Here is a 12,367-nt window from a genome sequence, read left to right as displayed (position 1 = left end):
GAGAAGCAGTTCCAGAACAGAGCAGAAACACTGGGAGACTAATTTTCTGTGGCCCTGAATTTTAGGTCAATTCCACTAGTGAAAAACAGTATTGTCAACCTCAAGCATCCAAAATATATTGAGTCAATACCCTCTCCTCCCCAGAATCAGAAGTGTCACTTAAAAACCTTGAAGTATTTTTAGCTGGGCTGCTTTTCTATCTGCATGATCTGAACTGTTAGACTGCCTAACCATAATGGCTAGAACAGGGGTGAGCAAAATACGGCCCATGGGCCAGATCCAGCCTGCCTCTATCTAGCCCACGGGGCCACTAAAAAATATAGAAAACTCATATTTATCTGGCTCTGGCTGCCTGTCAAAGATGACAGGAGCCAGGGGCAGTAGGACCCATGGGGAGCCAGCAGCCAGTCCAGCCCAGCCCAGCCCCACCCCCTGCTCCAGCCCGCCCACCCTGTGCCCCAGCTGGAAGCCTCTGCCTAGCAGGGGCTTCTGGCCTGGGACTGTTCCTGACTCCCTGCGCCAAGGGAAATACAGATAAGATTGGGGGGGGGGGGATGGAGGCAGGGGAGGACCATGGGCGATTGCCCCAGTCCTCAGGCCCAGCCGGGATGGCTCCTGTGGTCTCGCCACTGCAGCTGGGAACCACATGGTGCTGGAACACGGCGGGCGGATGGGGAAATGGGTGCAGCAGGCAGAGGGAAGGGGCAGTGAGCGGGCATGGGTGGGAGTGCGGCAACAGCTGAGCAGGAGTACAGGGCCCATGCCAGTGCACCAGGGCCAGGACTGGTGGGGCCCAGAGTGGGGCAGCAGAAGAGTGGGGCCTGGGCTGCCAGGGGGTCTATGGATCTGGGATGGCTCCCTCCTCTCCCTGCTTGAGCAGCACAGCCCAGGTCCATAGGACCCCTGGCAGCCCTGGCCCCATGTTCCTTCCACCCTACTCTGGGTCCTGCTGGTGCTGGCCCTGGCACACTGATGTGGTCCCTGCACTCCCGCCCAGCTGTCACTGCACTCCATGCACCCGCTCACTACCCCTTCCCCCCACCTGCTGCAGCCATTTCCCCATTCGCCCCCCCCATCCTGCCCACCATGCTCCAGCATCACATGGTTCCTAGCTGCAGCACCAGAACCACAGAAGCAACTGAGACGTGGTGCCAGAGTGGGGGGGGGCAGTGATGGGGAAGCAGCAGGAGAAGGGCAGCAGTGGCAGACAGCAGGCAAGTGGCAGTGTGTAGGACCATAGGGCCCACACTGGTGCTCAGGGGCCAGGAGTGGCAGGAGTGCAGAGCCTGGGCTTTAAGGAACACTAGCAGGGGCTGTGCCTGCCGGGGGTGGGACAGGCTGTGGGTAAACCTTCCCCCTCCACACAAGCCACAACCCTCCCCAGCCACCCTTCCTCCACACACTCAGCCCCGCACATGTATCCACACCCCCAGAAATACCACACACACACACCCCAGGAGTGGCAGGAGTGCAGAGCCTGGGCTTTAAGGAACACTAGCAGGGGCTGTGCCTGCCGGGGGTGGGACAGGCTGTGGGTAAACCTTCCCCCTCCACACAAGCCACAACCCTCCCCAGCCACCCTTCCTCCACACACTCAGCCCCGCACATGTATCCACACCCCCAGAAATACCACACACACACACCTCCCACACCCCACATACCCACAAACCTATACCCACCCTCCCACCTACAGCCTCCCATAATATACAAGAGTAAGACTTCATTTTAAGTTATTTTAAGTTATTATACTATCACCTCTATGTATGCTACACAAACACATGTAAATCAGGACAAAAATATATTTTTAAATGAAATTAACCAATGTTGTAGTACATGTTTGATTTTTAGAATATAATTTGGTATTTTTGGGGTTCAGAGATGGCAAAACCCCTTGCTGAAAGAAGTAATTCCGGGGGGCAAGGGGAGGGACCTCTGGTGGTGAAGGTCAGGAGTTCGGGGGGCAGGACTTCTGGTCCCAAGATGGCAACCAGGGGTTGGGGCACCAGTCAGAGGGTAGGACTACCAATGCAGCCCTTGATAGCTTGCTAAAACTTGGTAAGCAACCCTCCACCCAAAATAATTGCCCACCCTAGGCTAGAAACATACCATTACTTTTGAAATTAAAGCTCAGGTTCTGCCATAGTTTCATGATGTAGATGTTTAGGACTTTAAAAGAATGTCAGTATCATAGGACTCACACTGCTACTGTGTGTGACAAGGGCCTCATTATGGATCTTAACATGTACAGATCCATAAAGCTAAACTGCTAACAAAGAAAAATTAGTAGGGCATATCTGCTATGCCCAACCATATTCTACAGCAGAGACCTTGCTGCAATGAAGATTCTTTCATTCAGTGCTCCACCTTTCATGTATGTTATCTTGAATGCACAATGGTTTTACCTGCTAACTTTCTATGTCTTGGTTCTAAGTTTCCCAAGATATACGCTATGGCCTGGTGCATTTCATGGTATTTCTTTTCAGTGACAAAATAACCTAATTGATTCAAGGTAAATCTATAACTGTACTGTATAGCGCACCTGCCTGAAAGAGAAGCCCAACCAAAAAACTCCATACTCAAACACCTCTGAATTTTTTAAGTGTAGGTTTGAAAGGTGAATCCAAATATAGATCTGAGTCTTGCAAGTTGCCCTTGTCTTTATAAAAGACTGAACCAAAATACTCCAAGCTTTTAAGTTTTTGAAATTCAATTGAGGGTCATAATTTTGTGATTCAAAACATCTGTAATATAGATATCAACATCTATAGGTGTAGCACATGAATAGATATAATGCATACTTTTATGTCATGGAACAAACAAGTTCAACTGAAAACACAATGTAATATAGATTTGAATCAGTGAAATACAAAAGCAGCTTTTATCCAAAATGAAATTCTGATGGGAAGATAGGATTTTTTAAACCTATCATAACCACAAGACACGCATTTTCTTTTGGCAAGATTTGGGGTCATACAATGCTCTTCTTATTAATGTCCAATAATGGCATTTGAAAGTTGGAAAATTATGCTCTTGGAAACATTTGCGGTCTATTACTAGCCTCCAGCGTAGCTTACATGATTAGAAGTTGCAAAACACAAAATCCATGTGCAGTGAAAGTGAGACAATTTAATATGGTACGAAAACCTCAGCTGTAAATTTAAAAAACAATAATAGAAATGTAATCTCCAAGCAAGCACAACTTCCATTTGAAGTCATCAAAAGTTTACTGGGCATAAAGACCTAAGGACAGTGCCTTTCGTAGGAAAGCAAGTCTGTCAAAATAAGTATCACTTACGATATGCTTTTGTGTTTGAAATAACATATTACCTTCTATTTATAGGAAAGCAGACTAAACATTTTGCCACGTCTGTATTTAAAGATTTTTTAGACAGAGAGTAGGGCATATGCTTTACCTGGAAATACGTGAGTCAGAGCTCAAAATTGTTAACAATGAGATAAACTAATACCTGAACTTTTACAGGCATATAAATCTAAAGCTTCTGCTTACATAGCGTAGCTCTATGGCTGGTCCTGAAAATCATTGTTGGAAGACTATTAGGAAACAAATGAACTTGCAAAGCATAGTATCTTAAAGAAAACTATAAATGGGATAGGTCAAGGACTAGGCATGTAAGCGACAGGAAAAATCTTCCTTTTAGTTTATACAACTTCAGCTTCCATGTCTGCGGAGATTCCAAATAAGGAAGAGTAACTTTTCAAGGCACTAGGCCTGTACATATTTCCTGACCTTATAATTCTCACAGTTCTAGACATTCCAAGGTAGAGGGTCATTCAGACAGAGTTGTAATTTCTTGTGCATATTTATTTCCAAAGTATCTTTTGCATAGTTTCCCAGTGAAATCATGTGCTGGGGCTGGGGAATGCTAAATAGGTTATTTTTCAAGCTTGCATATAAAGGGCCTGTCAAACTGGACTGCATTGGACTTATCAAGTAAAAGTGCCAGAGTCAAACTGGAATACTTGTAGCTTATCCTGTCCAATGCTGCTGTTAGCTGTTCTTCCAACATTCAAACTTGAAATGATGCAAGAAGTTTAAAGGACTTATGTATTTTGTCACCTGTGGTAATTGTCATTATAATAAAAGTGGTGAGTGGGCATACGAGCTTGGATTGGAGACCTGAGCTTTTAACCAAAACTTAAATTTGTTAGGCCTTCAATAAAATATGTATATATTTCCCTATAATAAAGTAGGGAATATAATAAAGTATCTGTGTATATAGTTATAACTGGTTCGGCTGTGTTTATATTGCTTTCTTTAAATACTGTTGTGGCAAAAAGACTTCCAGAAGAGTGCATTTCTATGAATAAACCAAATCATTTGTGAAAGCACATTTTGAATTCAATGCTAGAGTTATTCTGAACAGACCTTTAATTTTAACAGTTACATTTATTCAGTGAGGAAAGTGAAGGACACGGTGTGCCAGGACACCTTGCATTTTGAATACTGAATGCTCAAAACACCTCCCGGGTAAACTGGTAAGCTATCTCTAGGCTGAAACATGTTTAGACAAAGGATTTGTCCAACTGTCTTGCAAAGTATTGTTGGACATTGTAATCTGCTTGCAGATAATCTGTACCAAAAAAGAAGGAAGGGCCTACAATTGTGGAGGAAATTGTTCGCTCTTACTAGTAGTTTGCCAAGTTCAAAGCAACACAATAAGGAGAATAATAGGCCATTGGCTTCTATCTACCATCCAAATGTACAGTGTTTTCACAATGACCACTAAAAACATGTACTGTGGAAATTCCATTTTATAGAATGTGTTTTGGGAATATCCACTGGTTTTTGGATGTTTTCTGAAGAATTTAAATTTCCATTAAAATGTAAACTTTGCCTTCTGGATTGCAGTTTCCCTTTAAATTCTAAACTGATATTCCAGACATCTCCATACAATGATAGGGGGGAAATACTATAGGATGCTATAGTATTCTATACATTTCAGAGGGCCCTAAAGTATCACTTTATAAGGCACTGGTTAGTTTGCATTTGGAATGTAGTGTTAGTTCTGCTTTCAGCTACATGTGCCTTTCCCTCTGACCTGTATGAGAAATAGTGATCTATATGAGAAATACATATAGACCATATCTGGGAAATGAGTAGGTATTGAACAGAGATATTCCTAATATTTAGAAAGGAGGATGCTGTTGGCTCCTAATCCCTATCCTTTGAAATGGGAAAGTGACTAGTGCAGTTAAATATTTATCTTGTAACTTGAAACAAATTAGGCACTCTTCCATTTATCTCCTTACAAATTATTGTGCAAATTAGTTTGATGATGTGCTTGAGGTTATTGGAAAAGTCAGGAGTAAAGGATAGAAGTTAAAAATAAGAGATAGCACACATTAGGAGAATGTAAGGACTTACAATTAAACAAAAGCTGGTGAACAGGTGAAAAGGGCTTCTAGTTGAGGCAGTGAACTCAAATGATACTAACATATTTAAAACAGTAAGTGTTTCTTTACATTGAGGCTTGTGTTCTTTTGGGATTAGAAGGAATCTTTTGTTGATTATGCTTCTCTCTCTTCCCACTACAAATTAGGGACAGTATGAAAGAGGGGTGTCCATGTATGCACTATTTTTAAAGGTTATTTTTTTAAAAGGGTCTTAAGTGTTGTAAAGTAATAGAAAGTAGAGACATCAGAGTTATCAACAAACTGTTCCAAATATGGAAAACTCATTTCCTATATCAGGTCCTTCACCAGTGTGTAATAGTGGCATTGTACAGCCTTCCCTTTGTAAAATTAGATTGTTTCATTTTGACTTTCTACAGTACTGCATTTTTCTTCTACTCTATTTAAAAGTGTAAACACAAGAATTATTTGCACAGCATTATCGGTCATTTATTTTGTCAATCTAATATTCCTCCCTTATGCATCTTAATACTGCTATTAACTGTTATGGGTCATTTATTATTTGTATACCAGAAAACTGCTTTCACTGTTATTACTTATTGGTCATAATCAATTAGGGAAGTTTTTAGACTATGGCAGTCTTATATAAATACACTGGCAAAGTTCACCTCCTATGATTTCTGACAATTAAATTGTTCTGTCACTTTGGGACTCTCATTAATCTCCACTTGTCATCCTTGTTTATGCAGGTTATAATGGGCTATGTGTGTAAGTGAAATGAGATGCTAAAAGCCCTTGGCTGTTTAACTCTTTGATGAAGGTAAAACTGAAATCCTCCCATGAAAGGCATGTTGGATTTTAATGTCTGAAAAATAGCACTTTGGAAATTACCACATCCTGTGAGGGGGTTATACATGGATTAAAAACACAGAGAAATTTGGGTTCAAGTTTATCACAGTTTTGCATGCCTGCATTTCTGCAGCTAAAAGAAAGGATGTGGCGACTAGTTTACTTTCTCCTCCCCTTCCTGGAAGAAAGTAGTAAGATGATACTAGGGGGAACACAGATTTTTCGATAATGTTATAATACTCGTGTAACCCAGGTGAAGAATTTGGCAGCATGCCTTACATGACAGATTTATCTTCACTGCTTTGGATTCAGGTGTTCGCACACAGTTCTTAGATGCATGTGTAATCACTTCAGGTTTAGTTTCTGGGAGCACTGTGATGCAGACCCTGCAGGGGATTCATAGTATTAGAACTGAACCCACCCACATTTAAACCTCTCAGAGGATCATACCATTTCTCCCTGTCCAAGTGTTTCCTGAGCCCCTGGGATTTCCTTTGATGTATCTAGTTGCTTTTGTTGGGTTGCCAGCTTCCCACCCTGTTTAAAGGCTGAGCAGCCCCATTGCTGTGAAGTGTTTGGTCAGGGGCAATGTGTAGGGGGTGCACATGGATGCACGTGCACCAAGTTAGTGTAGCGCTACACTCCCTGCAAAAAGGCGTCACCAACAGTGTCGGTGGTACCTGTGAGCGGCCACTTGCCACCCCACCACTTCCACCTCCGGCAGCGTCTGCAGGTGGTCCGTGATCCCCACTGGTCACCACCGCCACTGCCAGTGGTGGCTGCAGGAGGCTGCTGCCCCTTGGTCGGTGCTCACCATCCCCCCTCCCCCCGCCGCCAGCACCAATGGCATCTGCGGGAACTCCCCTGCTTACCATCGCCATGCTCCTGCCACCGCCGTGCCCCCCCAGCTGCTGGGGGCACATGCTGTTCATGTGTTTGGTGGTTATTCGATATCATTCAGCCTTACTTGAAACCACTTGCTGTAAGCTGATGCCACTTCTTTTCTGATTGATCTTAGGTGGAGCCCTGAAAGGTGCCAGCCTGTCACTTCTCAGGTGCCATAGGTATGTAGAACCCATGGAGGAGACCGAAACATAATGGGCTGTAGGAATCAGTGACACATGGACAGTACCTCAAGTATATTCCTTTCACTGAATGTAGATGCCACAGTCCCTCCATTTCCAAAGGTGGTGGGAACAGGAGCAAGACTATTTGATGTTTAATTCAGAGAAAATAGATGTGGCATGATTAGAGGCCTAGAGACCAGGTCATACGAGGAGAGGCTGAAAGACTTGGGACTGTTCAGCCTGGAGAAGACTCAGAGGGGACTTGGTGGCAGCCTATAAGTATATCAGGGGCATACATCAGGGCCTGGTGGAGCATCTGTTCACCAAGTCCCCAGGGGATGACAAGAAATAATGGGCACAAACTGATTGAAGATCACTTTGGACTAGACATAAGGAAAAACTACTATGAAACTATGGCACAGGTCAATGTAAGAAACACCAAAATAAATCCAGCAAGGGCAGCACCTGGGATGGCCAGCTTCAACTGGCAGAGAGAATGCCAAAGGAGCACATATATACAGAGTATATTTTCTAAGCTTCGTGGTCAGAATCTTTTCTGTGGGCATCAACCACTTGAGGAGCTGTTCTAGCTTGTGGCTGGCATTTAGCAGAGTAGTTTAGGCATTACTCTCTAGATGGACAGGCTGGCCTTGAAGTAGAATTTGTCCTGAGACAAACTGCACTCCATGATTCCACAGATGCAAATCTTATGTGCCATAGTAATGAGCATGGCATGGATGGCAGATGGCAGGTAGGGTAGGGCAGCACCTTAGAGACTATCTGGTTCAGAAAAGCATGAACTTTCATAAGCAAGTCTACTTCATCAGACACTATAAATGCACCAACTGTCCCTCTATGTGTTAACTGCCTTTTTCATCTCAGTTAAAATAATCAGCCCACTTATTGCCTCTCTCAGAAGAATCTGCTCCCCTGTCCTTTTCCCTGCGATATGGAATCTTTTCTTTTGGCCAGTCCATTCTTAGCATGTGATGAAGTAAGCTATTGCTTACAAAAACTCATGCTTCTCTGAACCAATTAGTCTATGAGGTACCACCCTACCCTGCCTTCAGACTAATATGGCTAACCACCTCTGTTTCAGATGGAAAAATGCAGAGATTGTCTACCCCAACATGATTGCTTCTTCCTATTAGGCTCAAAGGTTCTGAGCACATTTTTCATCTAACATTGGGTATGACACAGCAGGCCTCCTGTTGGATCAGAATTATGACCACATAATAAGGCAAATGTTTCATCTGGACTAGTTTACACTAACGGGGCACTCTTGAAAAGTATTAAAAAGTCTTAACTAGTGTGGAATATAGCTGCTTACTGCCCAAACTTGATGTACTTTCACTTAAAATGGCACAACTCTGTCATGTGATCAGGATCAGTTCTTTTGTGTATACTGGGTGATTACTAGCCAACAAGTGCAATTGCTGTTCCTGATCATGCCCAGTGTAGCTGACTAAGCTATCGCCTATCCTTCCTAATAATGGACCCCCCTTGCTAAAGCATAGGTGCCTGTTATTGAGCTAGAGAATATGTATAAGTCCATTTTAAAGATTCAGTAGTCCTTTTCTAATTCACAATCCAGATTCACAGTCCTCTGTAGACTACAAGCTACTTAGTGAACCCAGTCTTTGTGTTGGATTGCATTAAATGCCTATAGTAGGCACAAAAGTATTTACTTCTCTGTAAAAGACAAAAGCAGAAAAAGCTCATTGAATGAACAGAAAAGCTAAAAGGGCTAGATGAAATGTGTATGAGTCATTTGAATATAACTGTGATGCCAGAGATAATACAGTCATCTATGAAATTAAAAAAATCCATAATGCTAAAGCTAAGTATGCTGCATCAAGGACTTTGGAAGCTCATGCAGCATCACTTACAAAGATTCACTACAATATTATGATAATGCACCAAAGTAACATTATCAAATATAGCTGACATGTTTTAAAAGAAAAAAAATTCTTGTGAAAAGATTGGTTTCGCTGGAAATGTTACTGCAAGATTTCCAATGAGAAATGATTGAACTAAAACTTGCATTTCATTTTGATCTGCAAGTCTGAAAAAAAAAAGAAATGTTGTCATTTTTCACTTTTTGTTACTTCTTGATTTGCTATCCCTTTACACCACTGGGTGTAATAGAAAGAATTATCACTGTGGTTTGAGAGTAAAGTTATTTTCTCCTCTTATCATGTTCCAATCTATAATTTTTCAAATTTTTTTCCCATTTAGAAAAAATTATCGAGAGGCCAAAAAAGCTCAAAATTTGGAACTGCAAAACTGGAAAATCTTGACATTTTACAATTTTTTCCTACTTTTTTTACCAGGTCAAATCATTAGTGTGAGATGGAAAAATCTGGGGAGAGTGGAGTGGAGAACCTTTAGGCTATTTTCTTTCTACTGTATAAAGGACAAATGTAAAAAAAAAAGAAAAATATAAACCCAGCTATATTACAAGTGTTGTAATGACCACAACAATATTTTTTGCAAACTGATGCATCTAAATCATTCTGTTCCAATCTATATTCTTATCCCAATCATTCTGAGAATAGTTAATGTAAATATGTCTTTTGATTCATTAGAGTTGCATTTCATTGTAAATAACAAAGGATATAATGGCATGGGGAAAGGGAAACATGCAAATAATACTTCTTATATATGACTTATATGTGACTTCTCATCTGTACATCTCAAAGCATGATTATCCTCATCCACAGATGGAAAACAAGGGCACAGATAGATGAAGTATGTTGTTTAAGTTCACACACCAAGTGAATAGAATGGGGTCTCTTAAACACCAGCCCAGTACTTTATCCACAGGACTGAGCTGCTTTCTGATTAAAAGCAATACAATATCTAAAAACTAGCAATAGCCCCAAGCAATTATCCCCCTCATATCTTAAAGGAAAGAAATAATATACTATCCTCACATACACATCTACATGTGCAATTAATTTGAAGTAATAACCTCCAGTGCATATCGTGCTGGAGTTTATTTCTCCCAAACACTACATTTGAAGGTGAGCAAGGGACCACAGCACATTGAGCTGGGGCAGATCAGCCCTGACTGGCAAAGAGCCTGAGGGGTCAGCCTGCCAGCCTGGGGCTGCTCCAACCTGGCTCAACATGCTGAGGAGGGGCTGGCTGGGGCATGAGGGTGCTTCAGATAGCCCCGTCAGCTTCTATGCATGCATTGCTGTGAAGTAAAGAACTCCGCCATAAGATAGTACTTGTATTTACTATTATTTACAAGTACAAGTACTGTCCTACAGCAGAGTTCTTTACTGCACAGCAACACAGATGTAGAAGCTGACAGGCTGGCTGGGACACAAAGATGCTGGCTGGGGCATGATAGTATTTACAAGTACTATCCTACAGTGGAGTTTATTAGTTTACTGCAGCCTAATAGTTTACTGTGGCAGAGACTTTACTACTGAGCTAACTAGGCTGTGACATCTCGTGTAGACACTCTCTCTGTATCCTGGAAACACACATGTATAGAGTGACATCCTACCTCCATGTATCACGATTCTTGAAAACAAGAGTCTGGAGTATAACATATTTTCTTACATATGACATGCACTTTCTTTCCAACATTCATCTGTTGAAAATTGAGATATACATTATAATTGAGGGAATGTAGAAACAGCGGTTTCTGCTGCTTATGCCTTTCCCTGGAGAGAGTGAAACTAAACTGGTACATGCTGCCCACATGTAGGGCTCCCTCACTGTTGGCTGTAGTCACTTTCTCTTTCACCCTTGCCTTTCCCCTGCCAGTGTCTCAGGGAAACATAATTATTACTTAATTCTGCCTTTGAAAAACAAGGTGCAAGTTTTATTTTCAGGTGTCTGTATGTGAGAAAATATTGTATATTCCCTGACCCAGTTCATTTTTCTCAGGTTGGATTTTTTAGGAACTGAACTGGCATGCAATATTGTGAGGCAACTATTAAATACAGGAGACATGTTGAGAAGCAATAGAGAGCCTATTGCATTTCCTGTTGTCTCACTAGACACTTTGAACAGTTTAGACCCTGTAGACTGAAAATGTCAATTTCTCACTTTCCAAAAATGGAGTCTGTGAGCAGTTTTCTGAATTGGGACCTTCTATGCAGTAAAGCCGAAGTTTGCATCTAACTAGTGTACATATAGAATATTTTCTAACCTTTCTAAATTAAAAAAGGTCAACACTAAGGCACTCTTCCCCTACTATTTGATCTGGTGCTAAGTTCAAAGTTGTGGTGAGGCAGCGTCCACAAATTTTCCAGGGGAAGAATAAGTGTAGCAAGTTCCAAGAACATATTCAGAGAGGTTAGAGTGATCTTAAAATGGGTCATTGTATATTGTGGTGGGATATTTAGGTCATTTATACTTCTGTTGGACACATCTCAACTCTGAAAGTACATCCAGCTAGGAAATGCAAAACACCAAAAGGAAAACTTACAGGGAATGATATTCTGAGGGACCTACCACCTCTACATCAGAGGAGTGTAGCACTATAAAAAGCTGTTTTTACTTCCAAGAGTAAAGCAAAGGTGCTGGTATCTGGCTACCACTGCCAGTTTTCCTGTGTGAGTTCAGATCAAGCATCCACCCCAGCCTAGCAGGCCATAAGACTAGTCCTGGTTAAAGGACACAAGGGAGCAACATTGTTAATATAACATCTGCCACCTGTGACTTCCCACCCTGAATGGCCAGTTACTGGAGGGAGACAGTCTTTGCCACAATCTAGAACAGGGCTTGAACTCATGCAAGTGGAGGTATAGTGAGACATTGCCACTATACCAGGTACTCAACACAATGGTACTCTTCTGTACCTTAAAGCTGGCACAGTCAAATCTTATACCACCCTGCTTACCTCTCCATCCCGGCATGGAAACAGGTAGAAGGAGTCTGCGTGGTATAGGTGCCTGGCGAAGGGCATACTGGGTAAGAATCCACTGAGGCCAGGTGGTATGCAGTTGTGTTTGCCAAGCCTTGACTACCCTGTAGTCCCTTGGAGACTATAATCAGCAATCATGAGTTGGAGCTACCCTTAGGCAGCTTACACCAATTCTGTCCATTCTTCCTGC

Source organism: Alligator sinensis, unplaced genomic scaffold (genome assembly GCF_000455745.1).
Source record: "Alligator sinensis unplaced genomic scaffold, ASM45574v1 scaffold939_1, whole genome shotgun sequence".
NCBI lineage: Eukaryota > Metazoa > Chordata > Crocodylia > Alligatoridae > Alligator > Alligator sinensis.
This window is presented reverse-complemented; position numbering follows the sequence as displayed.